Source organism: Suricata suricatta, chromosome 5 (assembly GCF_006229205.1).
Source record: "Suricata suricatta isolate VVHF042 chromosome 5, meerkat_22Aug2017_6uvM2_HiC, whole genome shotgun sequence".
Taxonomy (NCBI): Eukaryota; Metazoa; Chordata; class Mammalia; order Carnivora; family Herpestidae; genus Suricata; species Suricata suricatta.
Window position 1 is genome coordinate 143455701 of NC_043704.1, and position 12874 is coordinate 143468574.

The 12874-nt window shown below is 45.5% G+C and overlaps 1 long non-coding RNA gene across 4 annotated transcripts in view; it reads right to left on the bottom strand.

The window, feature by feature from the left end:
* LOC115292886 overlaps positions 1 to 12874 on the bottom strand; it is a 95393-nt gene that overhangs the window by 65792 nt on the left and 16727 nt on the right. For 2 of the 4 annotated variants that reach the window (XR_003909202.1, XR_003909201.1), the window contains exon 4: positions 6534 to 6625. The exons of 1 other annotated variant lie outside the window; for it this stretch is intronic. This is a non-coding gene — a long non-coding RNA (uncharacterized LOC115292886). Of the gene's footprint in view, positions 1 to 4083; positions 4244 to 6533; positions 6626 to 12874 lie in introns of those variants that run through there. One more of the 4 variants, XR_003909203.1, reaches the window with a different exon arrangement.

Below are 12874 nucleotides of genomic sequence, written 5' to 3' on the forward strand. Positions count from 1 at the left end.
ATAGATCCCTTCCTGATTCAACAGCATGAATGAACCACACAAGCCAAGCATTGGGTAAAAGAACCTAGACGCAAAGGAACAATTCTAGTAAGCGTCTGGGTATATATATTTCAAAACCAGGCAAAACTCATCCATGGGGTTGGTTGGTAGTCAGGAAACTCTAGTTATTCCTGGGGTGGAGGCAATGGGTTGGTGGTTGGGAAGGGATATGAGCAGGACTTCTGGAGGTCTGCAAAATCCTACTTGTTTATCTGGGTGGTGGTTATGGGCTGGCTTCCAGATGTGCTCACTGTGTGGTAACTCAGCACACTATGCAGGTCATATACGGACAGTTTCCTAGGGGTACTATACTTCATTTTTTACTAAAGATTAAAAAGAGGGAAGGGTTAAAAAGTCAAGCAGTTAGATCCTAATGCACCCTGAGTTACAGGCTCCAGCCCATATAATCAACTGTGCATCTTTTCCTAAAGTCTCCAGGAAGATTCTGTCGCTTCTTAACGGTAATAACTAGTCTTCACTGAGCACTAATGTGTGTCAGGCATGCCTCTAAGTAAGTCACATGCATTTATTTCTTTAATCCCTTTAACACCTGATGAATAAAATGACCTACTTCTTCCTGTGCAGTGTCTAGTCCCAATTTTCTCCTGTTATTCAGCAAAAATTATTAATAGCTGCCCTATGCTTTATTCTCAAAAGTGTCTGGGGTGAAAGAGTAAATTACATATTCACCCTGTCTATGAAATGGGTACCATAGAGAGAGAGAGAATAAGAGTGGCATGGGCAGAGAGAGAGGAAGGCACAGAATCCGAAACAGGCTCCAGGCTCTGAGCTGTCAGTGCAGAACTGATATGGGGCTTGAACCCACGAACCATGAGATCATGACCTGAACCAATGTTAGATGCTTAACCAACTGAGTCACGTAGAGGACTCTCTCTGCCTCTCTGTCTGTCTCTCTCTCTCTCAGTGTTCACAGAAAAGTAATTTGCACAAGGTCACAAGCTAGCAAGTAGTAAAGTAAGACTTTGAACCCAATTTCTGATTTTTCACCACTAGGCCATGCTGCCTTTCTTGTCCAAATTCTGTTATTCTTAAAATTCAGAAAATTCTTCATTTCCAACTTTTCTTCTTTTTATGCAATTTTAAGACATTTTCCACTACCTGGCATTTCTGGAAAATGGGAGAGCTGCTCATCTCTAATGGTGAACCCCAGAGCTGGCCCTCCTCACATACAATGGCCTCTCAACATGTTCAGGCTGTGAGTGGAACGCATCTTCTCCCTTCTTTTTAAAAATGAGATAAATATGCTCCACTTCACGTTTTCCTCATTCGATATGTTTTCTAACATTTCAGTGGTATCCATGGATCTTCTTTCCATTTCTCCCATTTACTCATTCAGCAGATTATTCAGTGAAGCCCTACTGTGTGTGGGACACTGCAGGCCTGGCTGGCAATAAAGAGATAATCACCAGGACAAGCACAGCCCGTGATCTCAGGAGCTTATAGTCTGGTAAAAAAAAAAAAAAAAAAAAAAAAAAGACCCTAAAGTAATGAGGATGGAAACAACTATCCATTCACAACATGGTAGGGCTATGAAGGGTGTAACAGGGAGCTCGGTCTGAGGAATCAGCAAAGGCTTCTCAGAAAGAGTGACATTGAAGTCAAGCCTTATAGGATGGTGATTGGAGCTGGACTGGTAAAGCTGGCAGGCCAAGGTGTTCCAGGCAGAGGGAAGAGTCTATGCAGACACCATTAAGGATGAACGGAATCTGGGCAGTTGGAGGAGCCAAAGAATGGCCCATGTGGTGGGAGCCTAGTGAACAGGGCCGTGAGTGGTGCTGGGGAAGGCAGGTAACAAAGGCAGGTGCCGGGGAGTTGCACAGTTCCCAGTTGCCCAAGTAGGGCATTCATTCTACCTGCAAATGGGAAGCATTTGGACTCGATGAGAAAGAGAATGCCCCAATCCTGCCCCCCTGCAATGTTTCAATTCCTGGCTTTCAAATCACTGAATACCCTAAGCTAAGTGAAGAAGGAAGCCACCTCCATTCATCCATGTATCCCAAGAGTGTAGAACATTTTTAGAATTTTTTAAGAACAGTTTTACAAATGAGCAGCCTACCCCAAATGCCCTTGGTTACTAGAAACTTCATCATTTTCAGTAATGCATTGCCAACCAGTCTACAGAGATTAAATTTGTCCAAATTCCTGGACTACAGCCACCGTTGCATAATTTCACTATTCACCTCGTGTTCTGTTGTGCTCAAAGAGCACTGTTCACATAAACAAGAGTAGTACCCCCTACAGTTGTGCAATGCAATGGCTCCACATTAATTTAGCCTGGGCTTGTATTTACTTGCTTTTATAGTTGGGTCTTTGTTTATGAATCTGTGCCCTACCCTGTTCTAAAAACGATTTCAAAAGGCGTATAAGAATAGAGAAAATAGAACAAGATAACATAACAGAGAAAGAACATAAATTCAAAGAAAGGGGGAAATAAAAGCAAAAACAAGAGCAGGACCATAGAAACGATCCGGGAACAAGGTTATTACAAAGATGCATTCTTAGACTTTCATACGCTTGCCTCTATGTTTTCTAATGATCAGCATTGTTGGGATTTGAGGGGACTAATTAATTAAATCTGTCTTCAGAAATTTTGGAATCAATTAAGAAATAGAGCCAGGGGGGAAAAATGAAATGGCTATTTCTGTTCTGGTGCTGGTGAAGCTGGATTGGAGAACTGGACTCGGGTCTAAGATCCAAAATATGCTTCCCTGAGAAGCATACTAAGTGGCCCCCGTCACTCGTAAAACTAACTGCTCCTCTTTCAAGGAGCAGAACTGGCCTGTCAGTCCACGTGTCACCTGGAGGAGGCAAGTGAAGAGAATGAAACGCTCTTGCCCAAGGGTGGGTGATCCCCGGGGGCACTGAGAGGCCATATATACCAGCAGGAGCCATTTTCCAATGTCACCAGTGAGTTCAATTATCCCCCACCCTGGGACAGAAGTTATAAAAAGCAGAGAGAAGGGTAGAAACAAATCTACAGTCATACCTTTTTGATACTGACCAAGTACTCAGCTCTTTGCTCCTCGGACAAGCTTGGTCAAGTTTTACTTCCGCTTTGCCTCTTATATCGTTATGTGCACACAGATTACCCAAAGATCTTGTTGAACAGATTGAGATGCGTGGGGCTGGGATGGGGGGGTGGATTCTCTATTTTGATGCTGATTCTGCTGGTCCACATCTAGAGCATCTAGAACAGGGGTCTCTGGGGTCCACACACAGTTCTTGAATTTAGAGGAGGCCTATGTATTTGGATGATAAAAAATATACGTCCTCATTTTTACTAATTTCTCGCTGAAATTTGCCATTTCCCTCCAGTATGCACGTAGACAACAAACCGCAATAGTACGACCAATGCCTGTGACTTTGTCACCAATAGAAATCTCAGGCATCTTTGATATCACTTTATTGTTACGGCAAATGTCTCCAAATTTCTCTTTATGATCTCCCAAAACCACTGACGATGGTTTGGGAATTACAGTCATTATTAGAGCTACTACTAACTCTTGTTATTTCACATGTTAATAAAGAGGTGTGGATATTATCATCTTGCAAATTAACACATTAAGGTAATTTTAATATTTCAATCGCTGCATTTCATTATAATTGGTTTCCATTGCAATCCTACGCATTTTATTTCTTAATGTAATTAAATGTAGCATTCCAGGAAAGAGCACATAGACATCACCAGAATGCAGGAGGGACATAAAAGGTGAAGAATCTTGGATGAGAAAGGGAAATTGTGCCAGAAGTGACCACTGACCCCATGGCGGTGACAGGCTATCCTGGGGATGGATTCTGGAGCCAGAGAGCCTGGGTGTGAATCCCCTCCCAGCGAGGCTTGAGGCCTGGTAAGGGCTGACCATCCCCAAGCCTTGAAAGCAGGGATTTCAAAGGGAGTGGTTAAAGAATTAAGTGAGTTACTATTTTTAAGGGGCACAGAACAGGGCCTGGCTCAGAGTGAATACCTTAGGTTAAGTGTTGGCTGATAGAGAATATGAGACCTGTATTCAAAAACTCAAGCGAACAAGCCTGTATTCAGCACCCCCAAGGAGACAGAGATGGATACTGCAACATCCCTGTTGTCACGGAGTCCACAGGTCCAGTAGGGGAGACGGCAAGCCTGGTAAAATGGGAGCAACATCTCACAACCCAGGTAGGCGCTGTGGGAGAAGGCAACTCCTGGCTGGCCGGAAGGGAGGAAAGAAAGCTTCACAAGATGCCCATCAAACACCTCCCTGAGACTTTCCCAGGTAGACAAATGCATCCCACTTCCTCCTGGCTACTGCTTTCACTGGAGTCTTACTTAAATCCCCCCAAAGCTCACACTACTTTCTAGAAGCTCAGTGACCAGATCCCTTACTAGCATTTCCCCATTTTGTCGCAGTTTTTCGCATCTGGCCACCACTCCCCAGATGCCGGCCATCCATGGTACCATAGACAACCTGACCGGTGTGCGCCCAGTACCAGCTCTCTGCCTGGACAGAGACAGTCTCTCTGCAGCCCAAGGGACAGCCTGCCGACACCAAGCACTGCCCACTCTGCCTGTGCCCTGCAGACCCTCCAGCCTGTAGGGCACAGTGGGAAAACGATCCCTACAGGAAAGCAGCCCCGAGCCAGACATGAAAACCACAATTTCCTCTCGGCCGCTGTGATGAGTACTCAGGGCTTCCCGGATACTCCGGTCAAACAGTTAGTGTAACAACAATGGTAATTCCCATTTGCGGGGCTCAGCTGGGTGCCAGGCACTACACACAGTGTTTCCCATCTGTATGAGTTTGCCAGGGGTGCCATAACCAAAGCCCACAGCCTGGTTGGCTTAACCCACAGAAATTTATTTTCTCACAATTCCAGAGGCTAGAAGTCCAAATTCAAGACATTGGCAGGGTTGATCTCTTCTGAGACCCCTGTCCTTGATTTGGAGATGGCCACCTTCTCTCTGTGACCCCCTGTGACCTCTCCTCTGCACATGCATCTGTGTGCTCTAACTTTGTCTTCCGTTTATTTATTTATTTGTTTTTACATTTATGTATTTTTCAGAAACAGAGAGAAACAGAGTGTGAGTGGGGTAAGGGCAGAGAGAAAGGGAGGCATAGAATCCGAAGCGGGCTTCAGACTCTGTGCTGTCAGCACAGAGCCTGACGTGAGGCTTGAACTCACTAGCCGTGAGATCATGATGTGAGCCAAAGCCCAACACTCAACCAACTGAGCCACCCAGGCGCCCCTAACCTCATCTTCTTATAAGGACACCAGTCATATTGGCTTCGGGCCCATCCGGATGACCTCATTTTAACTTAATTTCCTCTTTAAAGATCTTATCTCCAAATAGGGTTGCATTCTGAGGTACTGTGGATTAGAAGTTCAAAATATGAAGAGGGGCTCACAATTTAGCCCCCCACACTACCTAACCCCCAGGGAGCTATTGTACGTGATGACTGATGACTTGCCCAGGGTCACACAGCCAGAGAAGCCATGTGTGGAGTTGGGGCACATTAGTCCACAGCCCACCCTCTGCCCAGTCTACTAGCATCCTCTGGGCACAGTCCCGGGGCGCACCACCCTGTGGGCCCTGTGGGCCCTCCTTGAAGATGCCCAGACTCAGAGTCCCAGGGAAGGGGACTTGGGGCACTGTCCTTTGACAAACTCCCTGAGGCAACACATAGAAAAACCTCTTCATGACACCGCGTAGGCTCCTGTTTACGCCCCAGTCCTTGGAACGGCTCTCAAGGAGGGTGGACGCTCACGGGGGGTCCCCATTGCCAGGGGCACGCGTGTTCCCCCAGAGGAGCTGATCGGAAGCAGGGCGTGGTGCCGATGTTTGGTTCTCATGCAGGTTGCAGGGCACCCCCCACCACACTTCCCTTGTCCTCCTCTTCCTTCCCCACTGGGTGCAACCTCCCCAGGGGAAGCCTGCTCCTCCGGAGACCCCATGGCTTCACCAGCGGCCAAGCTCCGCCAGCGACCTAGGTCCGTGAGCATCTCCTCTGGCGGAAGGAGCACTGGAGGCTGAGCTCACCACCCTGTTTCCCCCTAACCACTGCCCTCAGCCTCCAGCCCCAAGGCCCCTCAAAGCTCAGTTTAAAAACCACCGGTGGGAGCTCAGCACAGGCTTGATTTATCCCAGACTAGTCTGTTCTGCTGTCTAGTAGTTCGACAGAAGCATGAACGAAATGCCACAACCGCGAAAAGCGGGCAGTTTCCTAAGTTTTGACACACGTAGACACTTAGAGACCCATGTCTGCCTCATCCAGAGGTTCCTCCTGCCCCTTTGTCACCCCTCTCTCGCCCCTCTTGGACCATACCCACCCCCTCCTATGAGATCGGAATTAATGTCCTCATCTAAGAAATAAGAAATAAGAAAACTAAGGCTCTAGGAGGCTAAGTGGTGGGAGAGACAGTCTGGCTTCCAAGCCTTGCCCTTAACCTTGCGTTGTTTCCAAGGCAGTGTAGTCCAGTGGTCAAGAGCGTAGACAGACCTGTGGGTTTGTTCTCACGGTGTCAGTCCTGGCTCCCACCAGTGGTCTGGTCCCGGGCAGGTCACCAATGACCTATGCTTTTGGGTCCTCATCTGTAAAACAAAAATAATAAACTCTGCCCCATATTGTGGTTGTGAGGATTGAATGAGTTCAAATACACAAGGCATTTAGAATAGTGCCTGGCACGCATTTGGGTCGAATACGTGTTTCCTATTTTATACCCTGTTCCTCATTCCCACCCTAAACTCTTGCGTGCAGCACCCCCATTTCACAGAAATAGAAGCATATGTCCTGAATAATTAGACATTTGCTCCGTCCCTTAGTCCTTCTCTCAACATCTCCCAAGCCCCCTTGAGGCACGGGGCTCTCTGTGCTCTGCGTTGTGTCACATACAACCATGAATGAGGTCTCCGTGGCCTCAGACTTGAAATTTATGCTCAGACTTCTCCCTAGTGATCTGTAAGTCACTTCCCTTTCTTTTTAAAGTGAAGACAAGATTATCTGAGGAGAGGGAAGTGCAGAGTCGGTTTTGCACTCCATTGGCTTTTTGCAGGAGTTAAATGATGCTAGATTCATAATTTGTTCCTATTCTTCCCGTGTCTTTCTTCACCATCTCTGAATGCTTCATGTCCCAGTCAGAGCAAGAAAGCAGGTGCTTTTTCAAGGAAATTCGAATAACATATTATCACTGTAAGGATCATCATGACAGATTATCATTGCAAGAATCATTAAGTCTTAGTGTAAAAATCCATTAAGGGAAACTTCGTTTGGGAAGAATAGACTTACAGAGGAATGCAGACTTTGGCAGACAGAAGACTATGTTTTTTTAATAGACGAGACCGTAGGACCCATTCTCAGGGCTCTTTGGTCCATCAGGGAAGAATCTCTCTTCCCTTTATTCTCCACCCTCAGCCCCTTGCCCACACTCAACATTTGGCTTTCAAGAAAAGACTTTTATTTCTTTGATAAAGATGGAGGAGGAAGGCCCACCTCAGTCCACTCTGTTGGCCCCATGTCCCCCATACAAGTGTCCACTGGCTACAGACTACAAAACTGGACAAGGATCCCTCCAGGCCTCAACCAGTATTGCAACATATAAGACCACATTCCACAGCCAGAAAAAGTTCTGACAACACATAAGTAAGCACAGCTGTACACATTTGTGCACACACTCATACACCCAGACATGTCTTCAACTTACTTTCAAACTAGGGAGTTTCCATTCCAAGGTGACAAAATTTTTAGCCATCTGACAGTGTTATGACCCAAACCAACATTTTAAAACATTTTTAATGTTTATTTTTGAGAGAGAGCAAGAGACACAGAGCACAAGTGGGGAGGGGCAGAGAGAGAAGGAGAGGCAGAATCTGAAGCAGGCTCCAGGCTCTGAGCTGTCAGCACAGAGCCCAGTGCAGGGTTTGAACTCACAGACTATGAGATCGTGACCTGAGCTGAAGTCAGATGCTCAACCACTGGAGCCACCCAGGTGTCCCCAAGCCAACTTTTTTTTAAAAACTAAAGTTTAGATTAGTCAAATCTTAGAATCTATCCCATGAGTATAGGAAAGTTTTCCTTAGGTACATATTGACCCTTAGAAACACAGTTTTATTTTCTCAGACAAGTAAAAGGAGATTATGCCACTGGGCCTAAAAAGATGGTATCGCTTCTTATCACCTGGCATCCAGCAGATAGCTATCTTATTTTAAAAGACCCTCAGGTCAATGCTTATTTAGTTCCTTGCAATAATCTGTTTTGCCACAATTCTGCTTTCCTACCTAATTCCCTTATCTAGAGCAGCATTTTCCAATTTGTGTTTTGCAGAACAATAGATGCATGAGGTGTTAATAAGTGTCCCTGGGGTGCTGAAAAATAAGGGGTTCTATGCGCAAATAAATTTGGAGACTGCTGGACTCAAGTAAATGAAACAAGTTTCTTTACTACAGGACTTCTCAGGGCCTTTAATATGCTACTATGTGTTATAATTGGGTGGGACAGACGGGATTAAAGAGGTAAGTTTGTAATGCACGCAGCACGGAGACTGATACCCAGTAACACTCAATCAATGTTAACTTTTATCATCATTTGCTGTCATGATTTGAGTTTGCCCCAAACTGGTAAGAGTGCCTCCCTCCCACAGAACAGCTCCCTGGATTTAATGCTCCATGGAGTGCGTGCCAAGAAAGGCTAACCCAGCTCATTCTCTATTAATATTTAAAAACTGTTTTACTCATTTCTGCGAGCAAAGAAATAAGATAAAATATAGCGCCATGGAAAGTGCACAATATACAAAAGAATGCTACTACAGATTTTGGAAGCATTTGTCCTAATTACTTTGCATCTCCCGAAAAGTGGTTACATCCAGGCACATGGATTATTTATTAAGGGAAGAGTTTTTGGAACATAGAAAAAAATCCACAGGTTACATTTATTCGTCATTCATTTACCCATTCACTTATTAAAACACACACACGCACACGCACATGCACACATGTATATATATATATAACAGGAGGGCTTGTTCTATATTAAATGTTGTTCTAAGTCCTAGGGATAAACCCATGTATCGAGCAGACTACATCCCTGGCCTCAGGGTGTTTTACATTCTAGTGGGGAAGAGAGATAATACACAGATAAATAGGTAAATATATAGTATGTCAGTATTAGTGCCATAGAGAAAAATAAACAAAAGGACTAGGGAGTGTCACTGGTGGTGGTGGTGGTCGTATGTAATTTTAAATAAAGGAGGCAGGAAGCCTTCACTGATACCATGATGTTTACGCAGACACCTGAAAGTAGCAAACAAGAAACGGTGCAGGGGGTGAAATGGGACTGGAGCCTCCGAGTAATATTGACAAGAGTCTGCAATGGTGCTACTGGCAGGGAAAGTTGGAGAAGATGCAGTGACAGGAGTAACGGGTCGGGGGCGGGCAAGGGGTAGGGTGCAGGTCATCTGGGGCCTTGTGAACCTTTGTCAGACTTGGGTTTTTACCCTGAGGATCCTCTACGATCTTGAACAGAGGAATAACACCTGGGTTCGTTTTGGAAGGACCATACTCTCTGCTGGATTGAGATTAAACATGGCGGCCATGGCAGGCCAAAGTGGGAGCAGGGACCCTAATCCAGGCACAAAGTGCCATGGCAGCTCGGACCCATGGTATCGGCAGAGGAGGCTCCAGGAATGAAACTCATTATGGGAGAAGTAACACCTGTCGGGCTGCACGCCTGCAGAGAGGAGGGCTGGCGCACGGAGGAAGGCTGTCAGTCTCGGACTGACACGTTCGGCGGCCATGCTTCATTTTGGTTCACTGGATAAGTCAAACTTCAGCTCGCTCGCAACCTGCCATCTTCTTCCTACCCAAGGAGATTTGTGCAATCAAGATCTAAATCAAGATGCCTAGTGGATTACCATAGCTACGGGTGCCTGGCAACCAGGATTAGACTGATGGCCATTGATCTATGGGCTCCAGATTCTCCCCAGGGATGCAATGCACTGTAAAGGGCAGCCCAATTCCTGAAATCGTCTGAAACAGAGAGAAAAACATTCAGTCATCATCTCGTCCTGTCTGGCCTTTGCCTCCCACAGACTAGGGGCCAGCTCACAAACCCCACACCAGATTAAGGCGTCAGGGATCATTGCTCTGATAGGGGGACTACCAGAACTAACCACTAGCAGAAAGTTTCCAAAAACAGAGACAAAGAAACTGGTTGTGAGGACAAAGGAAATGAAGGTGATCAGAAAGATATTTGACAGGCCAGTGCTGGAGCAGAAAAGGGAGTGAAGAGTGAGCAAGAAACTGAGTGACAGGGTGTAATTCAAGGGTCAGCAGACTGTGATCCATGAGCCAGATTGGCCCACTACTCATTTTTTGTAAATAGTTTTCATTGGAAAACAGGCATGCTCCATTCATTTCCATATTGTCTATGGCCACTTTCATGGTGTGTGGCAGAGTTGAGTTACAAGAGACTATGTGGCCCACAAATACTTACACCTACTTACTCCGTGGCCATTGGCAAAACTTCAGGTCTAGGTTGTTTCCATGTGGGTTGTAGGACTTACGGTTGCTCTGTTTTGCTCACCAGAGTACTTGGCCTGGCTAATGGCACTGAACAATGGTGGGCCATGAGGAACGCTACAGAAATGCTGACATGTTTCAAAGAGATAGCCAACATCACTTTCACAATGAAGAAAGATGAAAAGTCCTACAGCGATGGCCTCAGCATTTTACCTTAGCCAACAAGGTGCCAGACAGGATCGATCCCTCAGGACTGAACACCATGTACAGAAGAACAAAACACCAATGGGAAATGTGGAGGAGACAGAAGGATGGAAAATGGAGCACGGCATCAGGACCTCAAACTTGCTTTAATCAGTTTCACTGCTGTCGACTGAGTTGTTTCCAAAATTTATACCGAATTCATGTCGAAGCCCTGACCCCCCCGTGTGATGGTATTTGGAGATGGGCCTTTTGGGGTAATTAGGCTTAGAGGATGTCATTAGGATGGGCCCTCATGGTGGAATTGGTCCCCCGATAAGAAGAGACACCAGAGAGCTTCCTTCCCCAACGTCCCTCTCCCATGTGAGGACACAGTGAAAAGATGGCCGTCTGCAAACCAGGAAGAGGGCTCTCACAGGATCTGACCTGCTCTCAGACTTCCAGCCTTCCAAATAGTAAGAAAATAAGTTTCTAGGTTTTTTAAATGCTTATTTATTTACTTTGTGGGGGCGGGGCGGGGGGGGAATCCCAACCAGGCTCCATACTGTTGCACAGAGTCCAACGCAGGGCTTGAACTCCCAAACTATGAGATCGTGACCTGGGCCAAAATCAAGAGTCAGAGGCTGGACTGAGCTATGCAGGTGCCTAGAGTTTTTGTTGCTTAAGCTACCTCATCTATGATATTTGTTATGGCGGCTCAGACAGACTAAGACACTGGACTGTCTGTACAGTGTGACTCGGAGCAGCTGAGTGAGCTGCTGAGAGAAGATGGCGGAAATATCGCATTTCTCCCCCCATTATATGACGAGTGCTCTCCTTCCCCAATCTCCAGGAACACCAAAGTTCAATTTTTTCTCTTCCAAGCACCCAACCAGGAGACAACCAGGAAAATGGAACAGGTACAAGATGCTGGTTCCAGTTTTCCAAGAAACTCTTCCTAGTTAATTGTCCATGGACATCATCCAATGTCCTCCAGGCTTTCCTGCAGCGTTCCCATTTGCTACTAATTATTTTCTGGAACCAGAGCCCTTAGAAAAGGGCTCCAAAAAGCTTAAAATAACCAAGGTACAAAACTTCAAGGATTCTGGTTTCTTTCTTTCTTGCAGCCTCGCTTATTAGAGAATGCTAGTGACCCCCTAAATTCCATCACTGTTGGGTTGGGAGGGTTTTGAGAGATTTTAGACCATCAGTAACTCGAAGAGCTGCGCAAGAATTTGGGAGGAGAAAGGTAGAATAAGAAGCATATTGTGGTCTCTCCCGCTGCTACATTGCACTGACTGTGAGGCACCTGTTATGCCCACGACCTTTTTTTATCCTTGGTTGAGAGATGGAGTTGAGCTGGGTTTGATGGCAAAATAATTTAAACTCTTTCTCTAAAAATGTTGGGCCAGGGCCTGAAAATGCTGGCGACAATGCTAAAATTGTTTCTTTGATGCCTTGAGCTGGTACAAATAATTCACCCCTATCAGGCTGGAGCAGTTGTCTCCGGGGTCCGCAGAATGACCATCTGTCCCCTCTCTCCTAGGGCTGTGGCCCGCAGGCAGCTCATCTTTCATTTTATGTGTGGGTAATGGTGGTATTTTTGTATTATAGGTTTTGCTTTTTTTTTTTCTGAGAGTTTTCTGTCCTTAGATTGTTTATTTCTCACACTTACTGTTGTTTTGTTAAATCTGAAAAGGGTCTGGTAGGAGAACATTCATGGGCTCTGATTTCCCTGTTGGGGCGTGTATGCCGGGGTCACAAGGCTGTCCTTTTGCCGAGCTGAAAATCGCCGCTGTGGGGAACTTTGCTTCTCCTGGTGCCGGTTAAAACATATATTTAAATTTAACTGGTCTGAAAGTGGCCAGTAGAAAACTTGGCAAACCAAGTTTCAGGAGCCAAGGGAGAAATACAAAGGATCAAAAAACATGCTAATAAATGTTAAATTTCACAGGAATCAAAATTACAAATGCAAATTCAAATAATAAGATACCATTTTTTGGCTATCCCATCAGCAAATCCTTTTATTTTTTTTAAAGGTAATACCTAAGGTTCATCAAAATAATATCCAGGGGTCATGAAGGTATGGAGAATTGTAAAATCATGTAGTCTTGTACAGTAAATTTTTAAAAAAAATTTTTTTAAGAA